General features: G+C 35.8%; 1 long non-coding RNA gene across 5 annotated transcripts in view; it reads left to right on the top strand.

The window, feature by feature from the left end:
- Positions 1-26,754, top strand: part of LOC123637414 — a 32,244-nt gene that overhangs the window by 685 nt on the left and 4,805 nt on the right. For 2 of the 5 annotated variants that reach the window (XR_006734878.1, XR_006734876.1), the window contains exons 2-3: positions 1,192-1,256; positions 22,838-22,881. This is a non-coding gene — a long non-coding RNA (uncharacterized LOC123637414). Of the gene's footprint in view, positions 1-1,191; positions 1,257-3,300; positions 3,341-22,837; positions 22,882-26,754 lie in introns of those variants that run through there. The other 3 variants (XR_006734879.1, XR_006734880.1, XR_006734877.1) reach the window with 2 other exon arrangements.

The following is a 26,754-nucleotide window of genomic DNA, read 5'->3' as shown; positions in this document are numbered from 1 at the left end:
GAATCAGAGTTGAGATTTTTTCCCACTGAAACCGGTTAATGGTGGGAGGGCTGAGGAAATGTGTATCTGTGAATTAATTTATATGGCTTGTCACTTTCTATGTTTCTAGATCATGTCTTGTAACAAAAATTTTCTAAAAATCAGTATTTATTTAGAAGTCAGAGCTGGCTTTATTTTCTTGAAGGAGGTACGTGTTAAAAACAGCCAATGTGTAATACAGAGACACTAAAGTCTCGTCAGCAGGAATAACTGAAAGATGGTAACACTTTGGACTTGTGGTATCAGACTAGGCCTATTTTTACCCTCTGATGGAAAGAGAGATAAAACAGAACTCTGTTTTGAAAAAAAAGTGTCTTAATAGATTTCAATTTACAATTTGAAATTTAACCAATGAATAGGTTAAACGTGTGGCAAGTTAGTAAAAACAGTAAGTTCTGACTGATGCAAATCAGCCTTACAGTTTGTAGTGGGAAAATTTAATCTGGGGGCTGATGTCCAGTTTCCCCAATGATAATTGGTATGAAAGAAGTCTTTTTTTGTTATCTTTCGAGTCTCTGAATAGTTTGCTACTTTAAACATGCCTAAGTACCGTAAATACATCTCAAGGAAAGTATATGCAAAGTATCCCATTCGTGGACCTTTACAAATCTCCTATGGTGATCTATTAATAGAACGTGGCAGGTGGAGCCAGGTATTCGTCATTTACACTCAGATTGCAAGTCCTTGGAAGAAAGGCTGAGAGCTTGTGTTAAGCTCCATTGGCAGGATCTAAAAACACTTAGGGACACACTGGCCTTCCAATTTTGGATGCAATAAGATAAAAGCGATGATTTGCATTTATACAGCACTTGATTTATAATGTAATTGCCCATATATTATTTGACTTGTAATACAATTATTCTGTGAAGTGGACAAGGCACTTTATTTTTTTTTTTAAGGTAAGAAAATAGTCTCAGAGGTTAAATGCTTTGCCCCAAGTCTCAGATCTCAGCTCCTAAATATCAGTAATCTTAAATTTCTAATCTGAGAAACATTTTCATTGTTATTTCTGCTATACTGTAGTCATATAGTTACATTTAATATGTAGAGGTAAGAACAAGATTAGTCTTAGAATTAAGAAAATACAAGCTTTATGGAGATGCTTATTTGTTATAGGAAATAAATATAACAAAGTTTTTTTTTTTTTTTTAGGGCCAATCCAGAAAGAACCTTTGACTTGGTATTGAAAGTGAAATGTCATGCCTCTGAAAATGAAGGTATGTGTGTTCTGTAAATTCTTCAAATAACTGATTGAGTCAGTCAAAGCAAGTGTTAACATTGTGGAGTACTGGAACATGATAGTATCAGAAAATAATAGTACTAAATGTGTATTCTGCATTGAGTGTCTCAGGTTTCTGGTAGTAACATAGATGCTAGGTCTTTGCCTTGGGGATATAGAAATCATGAATGTTATCTGTGCAGCTTGAATTTCAGGTGTGTGTTAAGCCCATATAACTTACAACTCAACTTTACCATGATTCATTGATAAAGTTACTGTTAGTTTTGGGAAAGGGTTTGTCTTTTCATTTTCTTTCATTTGTGTTTGAAAATTTAGCATCTTTTTAAAAACATTAAGGCAGATTCTCTGCCAGTATCAACAGAAGCTACACCAATTCCCTTCTAATGTTTCTGGAATGCAGAATGTAGACTGAGTAGCCCCTTGGGCTGGATTTACTTCAGTGGCATAGCACTTTCAGAGAGAGAGAAACAATGGCGTCACATTACTTGGAAGGGTTTCAGTTGTCAGTTCTGTATGATTGCCTGAAAATATGAGAGTATAGTACTTTAATATCATGATTGTTATAATTTCCCCCCACATTTGCTATATTGTACATGTGCATGTGTGTGTGTGGGCATGGGTAGCAGACAAGAATGAAGAATGTCTCCTTGCTTATTCTTCTAATATTTCTTTGCATGGTGCATCTTCATGGATATCTCCAGTGTACGACCTTCCTTGTAGTGCACTCAGATCCTGGATAGCATGATGGTTAAGTGTGGGGTTTTGTGGAGACTAGTGGGCTATCCTAAAGCCTTGGTGGAAAGTTTACTGACACTCTTATCTCCAGAAACCAGCCAGCAATTATCTTCTCTTAAGCAGTTTAGAGCTGTACACCTTAAAATAGAGGAGCCCCACCCAGCTGTGGTGAAATGGGCACAGCTAATTTTAGGTAGGAAGTCACCCACATTTCTGGCTCCACCAGCCCTGCCTGCTGCACCTCTGGCCTATTTGAACTGCTGCTGTTGTCAGGTATGTCCACGGGCAGAGAGTGATCCTAAGTTGCAGGGAACATTCTCTGATTAAAGAAGTTATTTTGTGTTGTCCTACATGGAGTAAAGTTTGTCCATTTGCATTCTTTCCAGGCCCAATGAAGTCCTCTTTGCAGAATGGGTACTCAAATGGATATATTATTTTTTCAGTTCCAGTTTAAATCTATTCTGTAGTGTATTTGTTATGAATTAATCTTGAAAATAATCATAGCATTACCTAAGGTGTGTGGAATAATGCTCACCTGATGTTGTTGGTAAAATAGGCTAAATTCATTTGGAAAATGTGGATTTTCCATAACTTTAAATTCATGCTAAAGTGATCTTGAAAGATAGATCAGTCTGCCTTATATAACATTCAATCTATGCACGAGTAAGAGAGGTTGTTACCTTTTCATAAAGACTTGTGAGTGGTTTACTCCCTCCTTCCTCCCTTCACCGGTTCCTACTGTTCATGAACTAGTCATTCCAGTTTGTATCTTCTATTCCTGCCATGCTTTTATTACTGTCTTTCTGCTGTTACTGTTTAAATCACTAGTTTTTAGAAACATCTTCATGTGTATTTTAAGTTTATCCAGCTTAGTAAAATTTGAAATATAATAAATGATTAAAGTAAGCAATTTTGGTTTCTCTAGGTTGCGATTAATACATTCTATATGGCTAATTGGCACAAAATTCTAAAGATTTTTTTTAAAAGCTAAACTCACCCATGCAAAAACCAGTAACCTTTCTTCTTTTGAAGAAGGACTTAAGTAGTATGATAACTAATATTTTAGTGTCTAACAAGTTACAACTTTTTGTGCCCTAAAAGTAATGCTATCTGTAAGAGTAAAAGTAAAATTTTATGTTGAATTGAGTGTTTATGTAATGTTTTCTCAATTTTCTGTTTTATCGCTAAATCTTAAATGGATAAAGTGCAGAAATTATTTAAAAAGTTATTGGAATATTCCTATTTAACTGTCAGTACTTATTTTTTTTTTTTTTTTTTTGAGACAGGGTCTTGCTCTGTCGCCCAGGCTAAAGTGCAGTGGCATCATCATAGCTCACTGCAACCTCAAACTCCTGGGCTCAAGTGATCCTCGTGCCTCAGCCCCCTGAGTAGCTGGGACTACAGGTGCGTGCTACCACGCCCGGGTAATTTTTCTGTTTTTTGTAGAGATGAGGTCTCATGCATGCTCAGGCTCATCTCGAACTCCTGGCCTCAACCACTCTTCCTGTCTTGGCCTCCCAAAGTGCTAGATGTGAGCCACTATACCCAGCCCTTAGACTGTTATTTTCATCTGCATTCAAAGCTGGGTCACTAACTGTGTCCAAGTTTAAGCCACAGGACAGGCAAGAGAAATACTTAAGGGAAGAAATTTCTTAGGCAAGGTAGGGGAAAATTTGATACGTTACTTTCCTTGCTAAGAACTTAGTCACACAGTGATACTACTTAGGTATAAGGGAGATTGGAAAATGTCATCTTTAACTTTATGACCAAGTGCTGAGGGAAAAGGGAAAAAACATTTAAGTAGATCAACGGTCATTTGGCCACTCATGCCTGTACTGAATCGGCATCTTGTATGATTTTAGGAGCTCACCCCAGTCCAAGCAGCTTGGACACGTTATTGGCCCAAACTTGTTTTTTGTTCTTCCTTTTGTTTTTCATCCTTCACCTCTGATGCAAACCCTTACTTATCTAATTTCTAAACTTAAGCTGCTGTACGTATCAATGGATTTAAAAAGAGACAGCAGGGAAGAATGGTGGGAATGGAGTTACTCTTTGTGCTAATTCTAGCTCAGCTGGCCAAAAATGGCCAGTTACATTTGTAGTAGAAAAGCACTTAAAACTGTGAACAAGCTTCATAAAAGTGTCACATATTAGCTAAAAATTAGTTCTTACAGGAAAAACCTTGACTGGCCTCCATCATGCCATAGCATTCTCTTTTGTAGCCTTCCGTTATGTTTCTCCCATATTTTCTTCTTCCTTTTCTTCCCTTGTGCTTCATTTATTCTCAGAATGATTTATTTCTAACATTAAGCTTTCTTAAATTTTTAGAAGTTGGAAAGTTAATATATTTTATCATAAGCCAGATCAAATTTAAATTTTTAAAGGAAGCATTGAAATTCTTGATTTTTGGTTTGTTGGAGGAAGTGACTATACAGAAGTACTTTCAAATAAGAATGTTTTGTTATAAAGCATTCTTGTTTCCAAAGTTAAGTTACTCTATAAAATAATTAATTTTTCTATTAACTATGATAGTAGTCTAATGCTGATGGATGTATTAATATATAGTATATTTATGAGTATATATGCATACTTACTGATGGAAATTTGGAAAATAAAGACATGCATATACAAGAAAATATAAATCATGCCTAATCCCATATTCTAGAAATTACCATTGGTAAATGTTTCCTTCATGTCTTGAACGTACATACAATATTGATTTTTAAGAGTCATGGTTAATTGGTTGTCTCTTTTCCATCATTTTACTTAGACATAATTCATGGACAGAAAAGATATTTAATGATAGGCATGACAGATCTATTTAATCTTAGGTTTTGTACCATTCTGTTAACTATTATACATATATAGATTTAACTAAATTTATTTTCTTATATTTTTCTGTTTTATCAAATGTTCCTTTTAATTTTGTTAAATTTTGTATACATTTTTTTTCTACAGAAGTAGGAATGAAATATTTAACATTTCCTGCCAGTCATTGCTTATGCATTTTGTTCCAAAGTCCTCAATTTAAATGGTGTTCTTTGCCAGGCTTAGATTTTCATGTGACTCTTTTTTTTTTTTTTTTTGAGACAGAGTCTCACTTTGTTGCCCGGGCTAGAGTGAGTGCCGTGGCATCAGCCTAGCTCACAGCAACCTCAAACTCCTGGGCTCAAGCGATCCTACTGCCTCAGGCTCCCGAGTAGCTGGGACTACAGGCGTGTGCCAACATGCCCAGCTAATTTTTTCTATATATACTTTTTTTTTAGTTGTCCAGATAATTTATTTCTATTTCTAGTAGAGACGGAGGTCTTGCTCAGACTGGTCTCGAACTCCTGACCTCGAGCAATCCACCTGCCTCGGCCTCCCAGAGGGCTAGGATTACAAGTGTGAGCCACCGCGCCCGGCCAATTTTCATGTGACTCTTAAAAGAATAGCACATACTTCTCCAAATCAGACATCTGCTATGTATAAGCATTGATTTTTTTTTTTCCTCATAAGAATAAATTTATTTCTTTTGTGAAGTTTGTTGGTCATGACCTATTGAAGTTGTCAGGCTAATCATCATTATAGGTTAAAAAAGGGCATGTTTACATTTCTCCTAAAATTTGGGGAATCAATTTATATTACTGTATGAACTATGTAACCCATGATTTATTCTTGAATTCTGAATACTATAGTCAGTGGTTGCACTCTTACCTCTTATGAATTCCTATCCATTGTAGCCTTTTGAACTATTCTGATTATTCTGCACAGTTTATTTTTTACATTATTCATGTTAAATATTATGGACAATTTTGAAAAAAGGAAAAAGATTCTTTTTATACCAATAACATAAAAATATCTATTTTTGTGCATTTCGTTTCAGATTTCACTATGAGCTTATTTAATATGATTATAATCATATATAATAAGTTTTCACTTAATAATTTTCAGCATTAGTTGTTTCCATGGATGTGAATTATAAGGTTATATTTTAAAAACTGTAGTCCTCCCCACAATCATTGTAAATATTCATGAACTCACCCATAACTTAACATACTTAAGGGAATTGTTTTTCTACTGACATCATATGACCAAATTTAAATTTGTTTAATGTGTTTAACATTTTACAGGTTAAAAAAATTTACAAATAGTTTTTATAAGTATGATTTGTTTTATGTATGACTTTACTTCTGTTTTAAAGCTTTAATTGAATATCTGCTTTTGGTTTACTATTTGTCTTTTGTTCAATATTAAAAACTTGTAAAATATATAAATATTAAGGGATGTGAAAAGATATGACAGTTTTCTTTTGACTTCTGCATTTTGACCAGTTCCTTCAGCGATAAACACAATAGTAAACTTTCTAACGAGAAATATCTAATATAAAAACTGCAAATAAAAAATGGTCTATTGTAACATTTTTGAATGTATCCTTTAGTTAGATTTTTAAGTGCAGGAGATTAGAATGTCATAAATAAGCCTGTGTATTATTTTAAGAGAGCGTATAGAGGAAGGGGTTGTATGTTAGTAAAATACATTTACTGACCCATGTGTGAATTGGTGACCAAGATTGTTAAAGCATTGAGTTCTAAAGGTTTTTCTCTTATCTTTATGTGCAACAATGGAAAGTTTTACCTTGTGGTCACATAACATCTTCATCAGGTTCTCAACAGGATACCTTAGTTAATTTTCAGCTGAGTGCTTGACAGGATTTTCTCTGGCTAGCTGGTTGGGTGAGAGTCTAGACACCGAGAGGCCAGGCTTTCCTTTCCTCACAATCTCATCATTGTGTGTGTTGAGTAGGAGCAGCTTCCTCTGATGTAGGGCTCCAGGCACAAACAAGGAAGACAAAGACACAGCTTTTGTTCTCCAAGAGAGGAGCTAATCCCACTGCTGCACACTGTGAAAAACCTTTTATAAAGAGAGGAAAAAAAACTTTCCTGGAAGGTGAAGGGTTAACAGTTTAACCTCTGACCGCAAAATAAGCCAGTAAGAGGGGAAAAGTGTTGGGTAAGGTAGAAGAGCAGGAGGAGAAACACTCATCGAGGTCTGTGTGTTGTGTTTATGAAAACAGGTCAAGCAGATGACTGTCAGCGATGGATACTTGAGTTCTGATAGTACACATGTATTTCCAACTGTGTCTTTTGACTTACAATACTTAAACATATATTTAAACTTCTTAATTTGGAAAGTATATGTTGCAGACCACACTATAAATGCAGGAAACAATAGATATGTAATGTTTGTCTTTTGCTCTTTTTCCCTAATTAAAAAGCTGCATTACGGACTTTTGTCAAGGTATGAATATTTATTTCATTATACGAGAATAAAATCTGGATCCTTTTTATTCATTTTTCCCCAGTTTCCTTATTTAATATGATCGTGTATCTCTGCAGAAATAGAAAAGTTGGGTAGAGCACGTCTCTGGTACATATTAAGACTCCTATTTGGTCTGTGGCATTTTGGTGCCTATTCTGTTAGTACATACAGGTCTTCAGGTGGTCAGTGTTGTTATGAAATAGTATACAAGTCCAGGTAGGAGATGGTTGTAGTTCTAGTGTAAAAAGAATTTGGAGATTTCTGTCTGATCTTATATTGATATTAATGTTATCAATACTGAGAATTTAGTTATAATCCATTTAGAACTGATGGAAGTTAAGGTGCTAATCCCTGTGTCACCTGCTGGCTTGGACCTATCGATCTGGACCAATTGCTTCTCCTTCTCCTGTCAATCAGATATCAGTCTTGAACAATAATTAAGGTTTTCTGCACTTGGGCTCTTTGCTTGGCTGTGTTAGTGTATGTAACTTATTCCTGAGAGTAACCACGTGTAGACGTGGGTGAGCAGCTGCTTGTGTTGTATTGTTTGCGGCTGTTCTAAGGTGCAGGATGCTGTGGTGTCATCTTGTGATGACTCTTCTCTTGCTCTGACTCCCTTTGGTAGTATGAGGCGCTTGTTCCCGTGGTTGCCTCGTTTCACTTTTACTCTGAAAAACAGAAAAGGAGAAAGAGGGGGAGAAACAGAGGCTAGAGATTGTGCTGGCTATCCAGTGATAAAGAGGTAAGGGCGAAGAAAAAGGGTAGAAAGTAGAAGGTGGCAGTGAGCTGAAGGAAAGAGACAAGAGGTGAAACACGTGAAATGTACACGTTAGGTCGGAGTGGGCGGTGAGCTACTGTGCAGCGCTCTAAGTTTTCAGCTAATAAATAGTTGATGAAAATTTGATAAGGAATCATTCCTTAAGACAGAAGTACGCAAGGATGGTGTAAAACAAGTGACCAGACTTAGGAAGGTCCTGGGGGTGGAATGAGGTAGATTTATGTGAAGATAAAGAAAAAATAACAGCCAGTCATTTTGCCTCATGCATTATCTCCATTCACCATGGCCAAATGTCTGCATCTGTGTCTTAGCATTTTCCCCCTTTTGCCTGACAGTACTGAATATGATGATAGTTAATGACGTAAGGCTTCCGAAATGTCAGGCGCTGTTCTAGGCAATGTGTGTATGTAGGCTCACATGGTATTCATGAAATGTTTAATTATTTTTCCCAACATAAAATTAGGTGATTTTTTTTTTCATAAAAATTCTAGCTTTTCTTGAAAAATCACAGTGTCTGTCAACACTGGGCCCACTTTCCACGTGGCTGGAGCTGGATGATGCTGCCTTCTTGAGAAGGGGTCTGGGGTCTCTTTTTTACTGCATCCTTGTGTTGTTTCCTGCAGGCTCACTGCACTGATTTACACCACCTGCATCTATATGTGTGGGTACACCTGTGTGCTCTAAAGGCATTTCACCTTGAAATCTTTTTCTCCCTTGTACCTATAAAGAGGGAATATATTTATGTAACAAATAAATAATTATACCTTGACTTTTTCATAGGTTTTAAAGAAGATCTTAATTTTTTAAAAGCTTATGCGACATTTAAACATGATTTTATGCTGTTTTCTAAATTCTTTGTGTTATGCCTGTGCTTCTCCACATGGAGTCTGGGGGGCTGTGGGGATCCTCTGGAGTCCTTCGGGGGTTCTGTGAGGTCAGAACTATTTTCATGATAATCCTGATATGTTATTAGCCTTTTTTACTCCCATTTTCACAAGTAGGTGGTGGACTTTTCTATAGGCTTTGGGATGAAGTTATTGCTCCAATGACTGATGAAGTGTGTACTTGGGACAGTAAACATCATTTGCAGTAACTCACCTAAACAGTAGTTCTTTGATGACCTCAGTGATATCTAAGAGTAAAAATAATTCCTGAGACCAAAAAGTTTGAGAACTTGTGTTCAACGTTATGGAGGCTAACTAAAACACATCAGCAGCCAATGTCCAAGGACAATTCTGCATAATTACTATTTATTCTATGTAATTACTGTTTAATTGACCATTTATTTCTTGAAGCGTGGTGCTTTCTTAATTAGTGATGGCTTTACCCTGTTCATTTGCTTGTTATCTTTAGTGAAAACATATAAGGGTGGAACACTTGACTCTCTTTGATATCAACAAGTATTTGATTCATTATATTGCCTTTAAATCAGAATTGATCAGACTTATATTAAAGTAGGCTAGCTACTTAAAATAAGCACGTTGATATAAGTAAATTAATGTCATGAGATTTACTCTGAAAAAAGTGATATGATAGGGAAGAATTTTATATGCATTATATATTTCCATTGGCTGGAAGGAATGAAAAATAAATTCCATGAAAAAAATTGAAAAGACTGCTTTTATGAAGTATACAGAAAAAATAAAAAACATGATTTCTGCCTTCAGGATCTTTATTTAAGTGAGGAAATATAAAATAGTTAAGTAGAAGTGTAAGGCAGTATAACATATTTCAAAATAACTGGCTTAGATGATATGTATTGCCTGGAAGTGAGACCGTCCGTGAGGTTGCAGTGTTTTGGGAAGGCCTCACAGCAGTGGTCCAGAACAGAGCAAAGAATTTGGAGATACAGATAAAAGTGAACATAGTATTTGAGGAAGGGGGTACAGCATGTATTGAAGTATGAGTAAATCCTTGGAATTTGTCATTTTATGTACGTGAAAGACTGGATGCCTGGATTGAATAGAAAATTTATATTGGAATGTAGAGGGAAATAAATTTTAGGTAGGATGGAATTGGGTCAGAAGTGCCAAGTTTGCTACATTGACTGGTCTTAATATGTAGAGTTATTTATTGTGTTAAAATTTGAATATTCTACTTGAGGTATTAAATACCAACATAGATTGAGGAATTGGGTTTTCTCAGTGTAAGCAGTGAGAAGCCACTGAATATTTTTCTTTGAACAGGGGCATAATAACATTATTTTAGGCTGGGTGTGGGGTGGCTCATACCTATAATCTCAGCACCCTGGGAGGCCAAGGCAGGAGGATGGCTTGAGCCCAGGAGTTCAAGGCTCTAGTTAGCTATGATTGTGCCAGTGCACTTCAGCCTGGGCAACAGAGCGAGACCCTGTTTCTAAAAACCAAGACAAAGGACAACACTATTTTAAGGAATTAATTTAGTGGCAGTGGGATGAGAAGAGCTAAGTGTCAGCCAGACTAGTTAGTAAGAATTTAGAGTAGGGTTAGAATATGACAGAAGAGGAATGGATGAGAACTACATTTCAAAGGAAGAACTAACATGATTAGCAGCCGATTAGATGTAGAGGATGAAGAAGGTGTGTTAAGGCTGATTCTGAGATTTTCAGCTTTGGTGCCTGGGTTTCATTAGTAGAGTGAGAAGGGTATGATCAGTTTAGACACTAAGGGAATGGTGTAATGAAGTCATTGGAAAAATTTGGCTTAAGATACGAAATTTTGCTTTATGCTTATGAACATCTATAAAAAACACTAATGTTTTACATGTGGAATTATGTATTATGTTGTAGTTTTGAGTCTAGTTTGAAACACCTGAAGCTTGAAAAAAGGCTGAAATTTTTTTTTTTTTTCCAGAAAGATTGAGGTAGTTGTTCCCAACCAGCGCTACACATTAGAATCACCTGGGGAGTTTTAAACAAAAATTAATTGCAGACATTTAGTATGGTATGGGATAGGGTAAAGAGGCCACCTTTTTCTTTTTTAAATGATGTTCCTTAGGCAATTTAATGAACAGAAAGGGTTGAGAACCACCACATTTATGTAGAGGAAATAATTTGTGAGATATGGGAAATAGAGTTTCAGTAACAGCTTTTGGGTTTGTTTTAAATTACATGTGGTGATGTTCCAGCTTTTCAACAAGAGAGAAAAGAGTTAAGTTCTCTTGTGAGAGATTTAGTTGGACATGGGGAAGAATTTTTATTTATTTTTTAAAAATTTTTATTGATTTGTGGGGTACGTGTGCAGATTTGTTACATGGACATATTGCATAGTGGTGAAGTATGGGCTTTTTATGTCACCTTCACCCAGTGAGTGTACTTAGTACCCATTAGGTAATTTCTCATCTCCCACCCCTCTCCCACCTCCCACCTTCCACCCCCCTGCCCCTCCGAGTCTCCAGTGTCTGTTCTACTGGGAAGAACTTTTTAAGACTGGTCAAGTGAGGCCATGGGAGTGGAGAAGGGACAAAGGAATCTGTAACTGGTTGTGATCAATTAGTTGTAAATACCACTGCACTCAGACCATCCTACTGGGAAGAACTTTGAACCATTAGATTTATTGGACACTGCAGGAGGGAAACTTGGGAGGTTCGTGGTAGTGTGTGTGCGGAGTGTAAATGGATACACCCAGTTTGGTGTAATGTGAAGGAGCCGGACACGCAGGGAGAGGGAACAAGGCCTCTTGTGACCCCTCTAGCCTATAATCTCCAGTACATGGTTATTTTCATAGGTAAACTCACGTGACAAATAATCCGTGTGAAATTGTTTGCTCTTGCAGTCTGTGTATTATAGAAGTAGAATTCAGTCTAGTTGGCCTCAAAACCAGATCACTGTTTTCTATTCTCAATACCTAGCAAGGTCTTTCTAATATAATTCCCAATAACTTGATATTATGTGTTTTAAGAAAAATGAGTGAAAATTACTCTAGGAGTTAATAATTGGTAAGCATGTTCAGACTAACAGCTTTCTGTCCCTACAAGGAAATGATTCTTTTTGCCAATATCAGTGTTATATTTACCAATCATAATATTGACCTCAAAGGTTAATGGTATAAACTCATTATTAGTTAAGGAAGATGCTATCAGGGAAGATTTTAGAATTAAAAAAATGCTTAATTAGTAACAGTGAAATATTTGTTCACATCTCTACTTCTTTCATAGTATAGCAAGAGAGACCTGAAATATAATACCTGGGTTATGCTTGTTTTGCTTATCATTGTACTTTGTCATTAACAAGTTTCTTAATTTTATCATAGATATTTTAAAAGTGTTGCCCACAAGTCCGTAGGCATCACTAACTTGAGGGTGGAGATGACACATTGAAATTCAGACTCAGTTGTTGCAGCTTGATGACCTTTATCTGAGCGCCTTCTGGGTCTTAGTCCAGTTTGAGGTGTTCACTTTGGTTCCTATGTCCGTGGTCCCCCAGGGGCATCTCACAGGTGGAGGAATCGCTCGTCTCCCTCAGCTGCTGTGCCTCATGCCTGCCCCTGCAGTCGTCTCCGTATGACTGACGCAGTCGTCTCTCCAGACCTTGCTTGGTGCTCCACCAGGATGATGCTGGTGACGCTGGCTGGTGCTGGCAGGGACGCGTGCCATCACCTTCGAGCACTGTTTGAAGTGCACCCTGTGTCACTGCTACTGCTCTTGTCACCTGGGCTGCCATTTGTGATGGTGTTGCGGGTCCTTTGTACTTTCAGCGCCACTTGATCCTTCACAGCCCGGACTGTGAGTCCAGTCCCTGTGGAGTAGGGAGGCAGCTTCTTATGGTCTGTGTTGAAGTTCTGCAGACCTAAAGCTCATTAGTCATTCTATGAAACACTTTCCACAGTGCCTGCTTGCTGACAAGGTCCCTGAGTTAGATCAGGTTCATAAACACCTGCTGTAATCCACTGGGAGAGTTTCCCTCTGACTCATAGGCCTCTATTGCTCTTGGGATGAATTCTGTCTCAGGAGGGTGGATCATCTTATAAATCTTATATTATTTGCTGTCTTCCCTGCTATTTCACCACAGATTGTCAATATATGTCTGAATTCTAGTCCTAGTATCTATAAGGTGAAAGTTCTTTTCCCAGGATGTTCATTTAAAATATTATTTGAATTATTCAGTAGCCTCATACCTGGGCTCATTATTTTGTCACTTTTCAGTTTATGCTCAACACAGAAGCCAGAGTGATCCTGTTGAAATATGTGAGACCATGTTACCTCTCTGCTCAAACTGTTCTGTGGCTTCCTTTCCCAGAGTTCAAGGCAAGTTCTTCTTTATGACTCTTAAGGTTCTTTATGTTCTCCTTGTTTCCTCTTATCTTTCTGGCTTCATCTAGTCTCCTTTTTTCATTTAATACTGTATTTTGTACATTTTTTTTCATATGAGCAAATGTAATTTTTTCAAGACTGTAATCTTTTTCAGGGCTGTATAGTATGTCATAGAATAATAATAATATAACCATTTTCATATTGATGGACATTTAAAGTTATTTCTAAAACTTTGTCAATTGCAAACACTGCTTCAATAAACATTGTTGTATATATTGGTCTGCATACATGAAATATATGATTTCTTGCATTTTACACTTTCCTTAGGGAGAATTATTCTTTTTTCCTGCTGTTACAATCTTTAGACACTCCTTTAGTGAGAATCTGTTCTTGGTGCATGTTTTAGTTTTTGTCTTTCTGAAAATATCTTTATTTTGCCTACATTTCTGTTTACACGGTTTTAAATGACAAGGATACTTTCTTAAAGGTTTTGAATATATTATTCCACTGTCTTCTGGCTTCCATTGCTGCTATTGAGAAGTCTGCTATCAGTGTAATAACGTGTCTATTTTTCTAGTTATCTCTTTTCTCTGTAGGATACTTTTAAAGTTATCGACATCATTTTGTGCTTTGCAACTTCGTTATCAGGCCTCAAATGTCTTTCTTGAGCTCTAGCTTGGGCTTGTTGTGCTTTCTGAATCTGAAGCTTATGTTGTTTGCCAGTTTTGGAAAAATCAGTCTTTATTTCTTCTAATATTATTTTCTTCCCTCCCCCATTACACACACTCCATTCTCTTTGGTCTGATTTTTTAGAACTCTAAATAGATCTGTGTTGTTATTTTGGTCCCCATTTTTCTTAACTTCCTTTAGGTTTCTCACTGTTTTTATCCTTGTGCCTCATTCTGTTTACTATCTTTTGTGTCTGATTTATTTCACTATTTCTCTTCTCAATTTTATAAGATTTGCTATTTATTCTATCCATTGAGCTTTTAATTTCAAAAATTATATTTTTGAAGTTCTAGTTTTCAAAATCTGTCTTTAAAAATCTCTTATTGTTTGCTCATACTTGGAATCCTTATTTTCTTTTTTAAACGTTTTAGATATTTTTATTATATATGTTGTTTCAGATAACTTTAATATCAAAAGCCTTTGAGGCAGGAGCAAAACAAAATATTTTAATTCTGTTTCTGATGGGTTATAATCACAGGTGTTTAGATTTTCTATAGTAATTTTGAATTGCAAATTTATGTTTGGCAAGACCTGAGTTGAGTATTTCTTCTTCCAAAGGATATTTATATTTGCCTCTGTCCTGTGCCTGATATGAGATCTCTCTGGGATTACAAAATCAATTCCTAGGCTTTGTAGATAAAAAGATAAGTAGTTATTGCATTTACAGTAAATTTCTTAGTGAATTTATTTGTTGAGTCTTAAGTATATTCTACATTTAATTTGATCCTAACTTGGATGTATTCTGAAAGAAATGTGACACATGGCTTAATTTGGTTCTTTAATATTTTGTTTTATTGTATTTTCATTTTAAAATATTTTTAGTAATTCTTAATGTAGCTTACAAATATTTTCATCTTAGTAAACTTTGAGTCATTTTAATAGTAGGTATGATTCTACTCATAAATTTTAGCTTATTTCCAAATTATTGAAACTGTGTGTTATATCTAGGAGTGCCAGGAGTCTGTTGCACTTCAAACTATGTTTATGTCAAATGGGAAAAGCCTTCACTAAGTTTGCATTTCTACACAGAATTATTTTTTGGTGTAATATGAAAATTAAATGTTATGAATAAAATGAAACTGTTTTATGAGAGGGTCAGTTAATTTTACATTTCTGAAGTTTCATGCTAAGGCTGTGTTTCTTTAAAATGTTTTAGTTCAAAGAGTTAAATATAAGGGGTATTGTGAATAAAAATACATGTTGTCTTTTTGTTTAATCACATACTTGTAGGAAGAATTATTAAAAAACACTGTCTCATGCTAAATTAAAACATGGCCTCTTGTCTTCCTTCCTCTTTAAGGGAATCATAATAAAAGCTATTGCTTTAGGATAGGATGCACATCTTAGCTGACTAAAAGGTGTATCAGGTTTTGTATGACAGATCGTCTTTCTGCAGGCAACCTATTAACTTCTTTTTCCCCTGTGTTCTTATAAAAACTTAGTGTTGGCTTTTTATGATTGATATCTGAAAAACGTCAAAACATTGATTCTCAGTTGGAAGTTCCTTGTCATAGATTAATCAAAATTGAACATCTGTGGAACAGCATTTCTTTCCCTTTTTTGTTGTTGATTTTTTTTTTTTTAACTCTCATGAAGGGCCCTTGGGACAGATGGCCCCTTACTGTTGGTTTGATTACCATGATCACCCACAGCTTCAGAGGAGTGCCAAGAAAAGAAATTGCTTTCTTTGTCAAGGTGTTTTCAATTCAATTCTCACCCATTAGCCCTGTTTGGTTAAGTTTGGAATTACTCTATCAGGTGATTGATGAGAGTTTTCATTTTATTATAATAGGTCTTATTTAAAAGGAGTGGAAGTAGTAAAATGATATATCTAACACGGTATGGATTATATGAGATTCTTAGAAGTTTCATTTTCATTACCTTAGTTAGAATTTGCTAATCTATGAGCAAAAAGAGCTTCCTTATTTTGAGTTGTGATGCTAATTTTAGGTTATTCTGGGGAGAAATATTTAGAACGACTAGAATTATCCATTAAGTTGTTTCTATGGTTTGCATTTCAAAAGCACCAAAATTATTTTACAGTAGTAGAAGCAGTTTGATTTTCCAGATGACTCTTTAGAATGAAGATAATCACAATGGGATCATTACATTAGATTTTATTTCTATCACTGCTTATGTACATTTTTAGGATGGTGAACAAATGGACAAATTTCCAAATTTGCTTGCTTTTAAATGTGTACATCATATAAAGCAACAAATAGAAGTGTGATCTCTATTTTTGCAACTGGTTATAAAGTAAAAGATCTTGAAATAATGTTTTCATTTCTATAAGGTTTTTGTGCATGTAAGTCAAACTTAACATGATTATATGAAGAATTATTTTAATTCCAGATTGAGAGGATATTAATTTGAATACTATTAATATTCTTTACAAGGTTTCTTCACATACAGATTTCCAAGTATTGTTCAGAGGAAGTCTGTAAGATTTAGGCCATTGTTTTACAAAAAAAAATTTAAATACTTGTTTTGCTGAAAATATCTTGTAGATAATTAAGTGTGAATGTACTTTAAACTAGTGTCCAGTGAATGACCATTAAAGTCAAAGGTAACCAACCAGAGCAAACTGGGTTTACTTGTGTGGTGCTGTATGTGCAGCGGCGTGTTTCAGAGAGGATGTCCTGCTAGAAGCCGGGATACCTGGATTCCAGTCTTGGCTTCGATAGTTACTAGCTCCAGAACCGCAGGATGAAATATAACTTTCCTAAGTCCGAGTGGTAAAAAGTACCTTTAAGGTCCTTTCTCATTCAGAAAATTCTAAGATTCTATCCATATATAATGAAACTTTTTGTGAAAATACAAAATAAACAAAAGCCTTAAATTTTTTTTACATTCACAGATACACCTACTGTGCATTTACCCTTCTGTTGTTCAAATTGGAACTTAATTGCTTAAATTCTACAAAGCAAAGCATTCTAAGAAACCACAGCAAAAAATATTTCCTCACGTATCTGACATGGAAAGGTACAGACAGATGTCTGTCTTGTTTAGATATGGACTGTCAATGTGTCTGTATGTGGCGTACATAGAGGAAATGAATAGCCAGTATATCTTTATGTTCACATAACTAAAGTTCTCCATCAATTATATAGGTCCAGTGTCATAAAACACTCAATTTTGAAATAAAATTCTTTTCTTTGGGATATGGAAGTAGAATTATCCTATTAGTAGACTTACTAGCACAGAAAGGGTTTTAAAAACATTTTGGTAGTGTTTTTCTTTCTAAAAATATTTCCTGCTGTAATTGCTCTGGGTGGTGTTTCTTCTTGGCCCTGTGAAGATCTACCTATTGTCAAATAAAAAAATATGTAATAAAGAGAATTTTTAATTATTTATTGCCATATTAGAAAGAATATTTACAATCAGGAAGTATTAAATTCCTTAACATGTGACACATAATGGTAATCGTTGTGAGAGATACATGATCTGTGCTATTAGCTCTCAAAGTCTGGTGCTTAGACGAGTAGTGTCAGTATCACCTGGGAACATGTTAGAAATGCGTTTTCTCAGACCAGCCTCAGAAGTTCTGTGAGTAGGACTCAACAGTGTGGATGTGTAGACATTTCTGTTGCACGCTAAAGTTTGAGAACTGCTGAACTAGACCTTTAAAAGGATACTAAAATTCTATATTCTCATCTACATGTTAGCTTTAAAATAATTTGTACACACATCTGATTATGTTTTATCAAGATTATTTTTAGTCTGAATTTAAGATTTTTCAGCAATGAATTTGTTTTTGTTTTCACTATTGCTTGTAGTCTTAACGTTTGTAATGTTGTGCAGTCTGTAATATTGTGTTTTTTTTATTACTGCTTTGTCAGAATGAGTGATATTTTTCCATCAATGCTGTAAATCTGTGTTTTGCTGGGGTACATGCAAGGAAAAATGGCATGGTGTTGGTTCTCTGGCTTTCTGGTTTCGCCAAGGTCATTTGTGGCCCTAAATGATTGAGATACTTCCTGAAATCCTTTTTTGCAATTGGGCTGAATATAAAATTACAATGATTAGTGGGTTTGAAAACTACTTTGCAGATGTAATAAAAATTATAATTTTAACTGTAGTTATTAAACTTCGTGCTTTTCAGGCTTTTTCATATACTAGCACATGTAGAAAATGATAGTTACATAGGATACTTGGATAAGCAGATGAGACACTGTTCTTTTAAAATCAACTTAGAGAAGTGGAGAAGGAAGTTGATTCACTATTTTTCAATACCTGCGTCTGATCACAGACGGAAAGCATTGTGTTACTCATAGGTAGAAGACCAGAAGTTAAGCTGCCTAATTTCATAATTCTACTTATGCTTCCATTTATTTATTTCATCTTATTTCTCAATCCTACAGTCTTCATATATATGTAGTATACCTTCAACTGAAAATAGCTGTTTTAAAATGTATTTGCATGTTTTGGTGGCAGAGAGCTTCCTACTAAACAAAAAAAATGAGCAACTTTTACACAAAACTCTTATTTTTGTACCACAACAGATTTACTTAGATTTATGGCTTTCTCTTCTGTTTTTCCTGTAACAATGGCACACGTCCTCCAGCTTCTGTCTAAGGCTCGTCTCACCGTCCTGACCAGGATTCCAGCCCTGGCTGTGTTCTCAGGGATCTTAGGCTCTTTCTTTCTCTGGTGCTCTGCTAGCTCATCACTTCCTGTCAGCCTTTAAACATGTGCAAGTCTGTGCCCGTCTGAAATTAAAACACAACAAATCTGTCACACTTAACCTTTCTACCCACCTTTACTTTCTTCTGCCTTTTATAGCCTTTCTTAAATAAATTGCCTCCATACAGTCTCTCTTTCCTCACACTCTTTCCATAATCTTAAATCTGCATCCTTCTTCCTGCCTTTTAATTGAAGCCCATCTGACTGTGGCTGTATGTCTTTAAATACAGTTGCAGTTCTTCAGTTGTCACTTTTCAATGTTTGCAGCATTTTTGAGGATTTCTTTTAGATGCACTCTGTTCCCTTGACTTCGTGACAACACACACTCCAGCTCCATTCACCATACCTTTCTGGTGGTTCTTCCTCACCTGGTTTGTGCCATGTCTGCTTCAGTGGCTTTCCTTGCCAATCCGGCTTCATCTCTTGACGTTGTCTCCCTCCCAATCTACATTCTAGATATATTAGATTTTTTTTCAGTTTCTAAAATGTGTTCTGTTTTCTTGTAACCTCCAAGACTTCACGCATATTGGTTCTCCACTCAGTAGCATTTTCCCTTGCCCACTGTATGGCACAAATCATCATTTTCTTATCTAACCTGAGTGTCAATTTTCCTGTCCTTTCCTTCTGAAGTCCTGTAGTGGCTCTCTAAATTAGGTTAGATTTCCTTTTTATGTGCTCCTGCAGCATCCTATGCAGCTAGTACCATAAAATTTTACTGTATTATATGTTTTGATGCTCCTCTTTTCTATGAGTGGTAAGGACTCTGCTTTGTTCACCATTGTATCCCTACAGGTGAAAGAACAAAAATCACACATTTTCTTTAATGATTTCTGCTCATTTATGTTCAGAAGACCTCATTCCTTCATTAGTCATGTTTTTTGACGTTATTAAGCCGGTGACTCTTCAAGTTGAGTTGAAGTGTTTCTACCTGATAACCGTGCCTGAGACAAAGCTCTGAACAACTAGGTTTCCTCCATGGGTGTCGTAGGTCAGTGCCCGGCAGGGACTTTTCCCGTTTCTTTAGTACCGCATAGCTTTTTCAATGAAATAAATTGAACTTAAGTTAAATGTGCCACAAAAATGTATGAATTATTGGAAATTATTTACAGTAAGTATTCTTTACATCTCAATTAAGAAAGCTCCAGGCTCTGACATTAGCTAGCTGTATGGCTAAGACAAACTCCTCATTGTTTTGACTTTAATTTCCTCACACTAAAGTTCTGATTCTACAATGTAGGTAAATCAAGTACAGAAAGCTATAATCATGCAAAACACTAATAGGATACATTCTACCTTTTCAAAAGTAGTCTCTGATTTGCAATTTTACAAATGTGTGATTTTAAAGATATTGTATATTTCATCATTGAATTCTACAGAATTAAATAAATATTATTCACTTATGAAAATTACAAACTTCTTCCTGCATAATTTTATAGTGAAGTAGAATCACATTAGTATTCTAAGTAATTTTAACTTTTGTTTTTAATTAAGGGCCAGAAAATGTGAAATATCTGATTGGGAAAGAAAAGAATATACTGCTGAATTTATCTTACTTTACATTTTAAAAAACCCTTAATGGATTTGGAATCTTTGTGATGGTGGCACACAAATCATACTTTAAATATTCACCTTCCAAATTTACTAATTTAATAAAAATTTGTATTTTTTTTACTACACTGTAACATTTCTTATTAAAATAAGAAATATTTATGTCAAAATGAAGTTATATATTTTTATCGTTACTTGGTTTCTAGATTGTTGGCGGCAAAGTTTTTTTTTAAATTAAGATATGGAGTCTCTTTTGAATTACTAGTAGACGTTAGCAAGAAGGAAACACAGTGTGTATCAGTCATCACTGGCAGCGATTATTCCCACCAGCGGTTCTCATCCTTTCACTCATAAAATCAGCATAAAATTGACCTAATATTGCCAGATCAGATTGAGTATCTGGAAAGTAATCCTCAGGGAACAGAAAATTCGGTCTTTGTGCATAAAGTTGTAGAATCGGATTATTTTTTTCAGAGCTCTTTTGTTTCTTCCTTTGCAGTACTTCTGAAAAGTTGCCACAAAGATGCATCAGATGTGCTCTAAATCTAATCACATAGGCAGGAACCAAGTTAATCCATCTCAAAATATGGATGCACATGATTATAATAAAGTTTTGAGTGCTGAAGGATAAAATTCATTTAATGAGAAGAAAAGGATATTTTCCACTTCGTGATGAAACCAGTAGATGCTATTTTCATGTATTTACTTGTTTTCCCTGTGTGGAAAAGCAGAGTGTACAGAAAAAACTGGTGGAGTAAGAGATGAGGAAAAGCGAGACAGGAAAACACACTTAGGTAAATGCTGCAAACAGTACAGGCAGACGGTAAGGGCTGCACAGCAACGTGTAAGAAACTTGTCACAAACATTTTCTCAAATGAGAACTACAAAGTTGAGTTGTTTAGAAGGGTTGTTTGAAATATTCACAGTGAAACCTCTTAATTCCATTGTTTATGAGAACATTATGTAACATTTCTGCATTATGATTTGTTTACGTGGCTATTAGTTATTGTAGTAATTTATCAAGGTAGTAACTTTTGTTTCCTATTTGATGGAGATTCCATCATATACTTTTGTCTTATGAGATTTAGATCTTAGCATCTACCATTTTGCTAAAATTGCCACATATGTATATTTTTTCCAACTGGGAACATAGTTATCCACAGGACATTAATGTTTGAGTATTTTATGGTGATGAATAATGCATTTCAAATTTATTTTAGAAATGGAAACATTTTGTTTTACATGAGGACATAATCATTTAATATTACCTTTATAAGTTTGTAATACATTATTTTCATATAAGATGTTTTAAATGATTTATTTATGTTAACTTATATGGGAACTTTTTACTCCTTAATAAGTAAAAAGTTTAATTCTAGAAAGCATGCTTTTTTTTAAGTTAAAATATTTGAAAAATATTCTGTTAAATAAAAACACAGGAGGAACTAGCTCATGCTAAAAATGTTGCTAGACATTTATTAAAGTTTGGAATTAAAACTTTTGAAATTATACATCCTTAAATAATATTTCTTAAAAAGCAATATGGAGTAGTAGAAATAAACTGTAGATTTCCATTGGTTGAGTACCTGGAGTGTGGATCTTTGGTCCACCAGGGCCTTTTCCTTGGAGTGGAGTTCGAACCCTGTCATATAGGTTGTACTTGTTGTTCATATTTTATCTTGGGCTTTCAAAGGTTTTTGTCAGAAGTAATAATCTATTATTAAACACTATCCTTTTAAGAGACATTTAAAGTATTCAGAAGTTTTTGACAAAATTAAAAAATAAGTGTATGACCAACATATTTATTAGTGATTATTACAACTAAAACTTCACTTTCTTATGCTAAACAGAAGAGAAGTATTGTGAGAAATAAAGAAAACAAAAAGCTGATGTGAATATTTATAAAGCAATATTGATTTATATAAATTACCAAATTACTAGCTATATTAGAAAAATTTCTCTGAACTGTCCTGCAAATACCAACTGTATTTTAAATAAGCTGCCTTATACCTGCCTGCCAACTCACCTATTACTGCAAAGTCTAGGACTCTTAAAGCCAATATGAAGCAAACATTATTACAATTTTTGTAAATTTTTATTGGGGATTTTAAATGGAAATTTAAGCTGTATATTTTAGACTAGTCCCTGAGGGCTATAATGTATGTGATTACATGTTTACCACATTTAAAATTTTCTTTTCAAATTAAAACCAATATTTTTGTAAGCATAGTTAAAATTGAAAATTCAAAGTTCAGAATCTTTATGACATGTAAATAAAAAAGTGAGTTGCTAAAAGAAATACAGTAATGGTTTTTGATGGCCTAAGTTACTAATTTCATTTGTTGTATTCCAAAGGTCATTAAAACCCTTAAAAGTTCAACATATTTAACTCAATCAAGGAAAAGAAGTGAACCTCATCAACTGTAAATGTCTCAAGAGAAATTTAAAAATTATAATTAAAGTAGCTTTGACAATTTTAAGAGTATTTAACCAGGACTGTTGCTTTAAATGTGTTCTTTTGCCTCTGTTTAAGGGTGTGTGTCAATTATTTACAGATCCTGTGGTTTTGTGGAAATTCCCAGAGGACTTTGGAGACCAGGTTGGAACCACATAATTTTTTGTAAAAAATTTAAAATTGAAATATTACAATTACTCCTACTCTTGCTGCTGCTACAGCTGCTATTACACTACACATAAGTAGCTATAATTATTTTCTCTTGATCAACTGTGAGGAAAAATCTTTGTCAGGTAATTCTAACATTTCTGTCAACTTGATGTTGGAATCTATTGATTATCTTTTTTCTTTCATTTTGAGATCTTCCTAGTTCTTGGTATAATAAGGGATTTTCAACTGAAACCTGGACATTTTTGTATTACATTACAAGACTTGGATCTTTTTTAGCTCTTTTAATTGGCTTCCTTTCTTGGGTACTACCTCATCACCAGCAGGTGGGGGTAGAAGTCCAGATTCCTCACTCGGCCTCCACTGACAGGTGAGAGGGATTCTTGTTACTGCTGGGTGGGGATGAACATGTTCTAGTGCCCTTCCCCGTGGTCTCCCCTGACACAGTAGCAGGGGCAGAAGAGCTCACTACCCAGTCAGCAGAAAGCCCCAGCACCCTACTTGGTCTTCTCTGACACCCCCTCTGTGGGGGTGTTGGTGTGCCTTGTTAGCCTTGCCAGGGTGGAAGTTAAGGCTCCCCATTTGGCCTTTACTGGTGTGGGCCATAGTTTTTGCTGTGATGCTTGGGTAGAGGAGAGTGGTTATTGTGTAAGAGTTTTCTCTCTTGTTCAGCTGCCCCTTTCCTGGTCCTGTAGCTTCTAGAGAGAGCAGGCTTTTGTTGGGACTTTTTTCATCTGTACCCATTGGCATTTCTTGGTTACCAGCTTGTTCTCCTTCAAGTCTGAGATATATGAGGCAAAAGGAAAACCCAGGGAACTCACCACCATAGCATCCCTCAGGCTGTGAAGTCCCTGGCCCGTCTGCCTTTTTCTCTCTCCCATGCAGCGTCATCTTTTTATGTATATGTGCAATCCGCCACATCTCTTACGCTCTCTTTCACATGTTCTGTCTTCAACTCTCTATAATATATAAACACACACACATATATAGTATCTAGGGTTTTTAGTTGTACTTAATGAGTGAAACAGGGAAAACTACTTATCCATCGTCCTGGAAGCAGAAGTCCACCTTGGCTTTAAGGGTAGTTTTTGTACATCAAATGGTACATTAGGTTGTTTTCATGCCCCCCATCCCCCAGCCTGTGCATATAGGACCCCATTGCTTCTGACCTTTGGAGTCTAGACACCGAGTTTCTTTGTGGGGAATTTTTCCTTTTTTTTTTTTAATTGCTTTTACAGCCTTTGTCTTTGGTCTGCAGTTTCACAATTACGTATTTATGTATGGATTCTTATTTATTCACATGATTCAATGTTATTTTTTATTCTAACAATCCTTTAATTTTCATTCTATAAAATTTTCACCCATTAATTCTTTTAATGTTGTCTCTCTACCCCCATTCTCCTATTTCTTTTTTTAATTCCAAAATGCCTTTTAGACCCTTTCCTTCAATCCTCCCCATCTCTTAAGTTCTCTATCATATGTTCTATCTTGAACTCTCTATACTGGTACCTGGTAATTTCCTCCAGTTTCTATTCTAATTCACTACTTCTCTCTTCAGTCTTGCCCACTTTGCTTTCTAACATATCCATTGAGTAATTTTAATTACTGTAATTTTTATTTGTAGATATTCTAGATTCTATTAATAGAAATCTATTAATTCTTTCGAGACATCCTATTCTTTTTTTTTTAGGATTCACTTCCTTTTTTATGGTATTGATCATATTGAAGATACTTTATCAGGTTGTTCTTTTTTGTGTGTTTTGCTTTGTTTTGAGACAAGGTCTTTGTCTCCCAAGCTGAAGTGTGGTGCCACTATCGTAGCTCACTGCATCCCCAAACTTCTGGTCTCGAGCAGTCCTCCTGCCTCAGGCTCCCCAGTAGCTGGGTGTACAGGTGCGAGTCTACAAGTGTGCACCACTGTGCCTAGCTATTTTTTTTTATTTTTTGTAGAACAAGGTCTTGCTGTGTTGCCCAGGCTGGTCTCAAACTCCCGGCCTCAAGCGACCCTCCTGCCTCAGCCTCTGAAATTGCTGGCATTACAGGTGTGAACCAGCACACCCAGCCTATCGAGTTGTTCTTTTATTGAAATCTTGAAGGACTAAAGTATAGTCTGGCTGATTCACTCCTGGTGGCTTGTTTCCTTGAGTGTTTTGTGGTCTTACGTTTATTTTTGAAGCAGCGGTGCGTGTGGGGATTGTGTGTGTTGGGTGAGGATATGTCCTTCCAGAGTGATCTGCGTTTGCTTCTTCTGGGCATCTCAGTGATACTCCTTTCTAGAGCCACCTTTATTTTTGCTAATTTCCTAACTTGGGGGTTCATTGTCCACATGGTTATTTAAATTTGAATCCCAAGCCTACTTGTGGTACCAGCCCATAATTAATTTTCAAAGGGGAATGTTTATCCCATTCTGCTGAGAGAGCAGGCAGAGTCAGGGAAGATTCCTTGCCTGCCTGAGCTAGTGAGTGTGCTTTTGTTTTTCATCTCACCCTTTCACTTCTGGCCTAACCCTGAAGAAAACTCAGATTCAGTTCCGTACTCTCTCTGTCACGTGGACACCAGCTCTTGTCCCATCCCAAACAGACACTAAAGCCAATCTCAGTCTAGCAGCCCCCCACCCAAGGCCCTCATTGCTTTTTTCAGTTTCTTCTCTGTTCTAAGCGTCTGAAGATTTCCTAAAAGCTCAGCTATGCATTTTTAAAGTATGATATACTTTATCTAGCATTTTTATGTATTAATATTTGATCCCAAAAGGTTTTCAAACCAAAAGATTTTATATTTACTCTAAATAATTATCTTTTTGTTTGCTTATTAGCTTTTATTTTTAATTATTATGGATATATAATAAGCAGTTGCACATATTTATGGGATACATGTGATATTTTGATACAAACATATAATGTGTAACATTTGAGCTACAACTGCAGTCTCCATCCCCTGGGCCATGGACTGGTACTGGAATGTGGCCTGTCACTAACCAGGCTACACAGCAGGAGGTGATTGGCTGGAGGAAGAGCCAGCAAAGCTCCATCTGTATTTGCAGCAGCAAACCATCACTGCCCAGTGCCCGCATCACCGCCTGAGCTCCATGACATATTTGTAAATATGGTAATTATATATCTTTTGTCCAGCAAGGTACAGTTCAATAGATATATTACCCTTTGGCTAGTTGAGACTATGATGCAAGCTGGATAGTAATAATAATAGAGTATATTTAAGCAAAATTACCATAGCAGAAAATGATGATTTTTTTTTTATGAGACAGAGTCTTGCTCTGTCACCCAGGCTAGAGTGCTGTAGCATCAGCCTAGCTCACAGCAACCTCAAACTCCTGGGCTTAAGAAATCTCCTGCCTCAGCCTCCCAGGAAGCTGGGACTACAGGCTTACACCAGGACACTTGGCTTATTTTTTCTATTTTTAGTAGAGATGGGGTCTCACTCTTGCTCAGGCTGGTCTCCAACTCTTGAGCTCAAGTGATCCTCCCACCTCAGCCTCCCAGAGTGCTAGGATTACAGGCATGAGCCACCACACCTGGCCTGGAACAAATATTTCTTAAAGTCCATGCTTAGCTATATGAATAGTTTAAGTTCCAGGATTACACGGATTTGTGAAATTCATTTTTCTGTGTACCTATGTACAGAAACATTTGAATCTTTAAACTGTGTTATACATTGTTCTTTTTCTCTCTTAAGACATGCTATTGCCTACATGTTGCCAGCTTCTTGACCTGGTTTTCTTCTTCTCTTTACAACTTATACAATGTATTGGGCTTTATTTCTTAAATAGAAGAGGGTCTTGAACAGAACTCAGAAATTCCAATATTTGGTTTGGGCACAGTGCCTCACGCCTGT

Source organism: Lemur catta, chromosome 4, assembly GCF_020740605.2.
Source record: "Lemur catta isolate mLemCat1 chromosome 4, mLemCat1.pri, whole genome shotgun sequence".
NCBI lineage: Eukaryota > Metazoa > Chordata > Mammalia > Primates > Lemuridae > Lemur > Lemur catta.
This window is presented reverse-complemented; position numbering and strand designations above follow the sequence as displayed.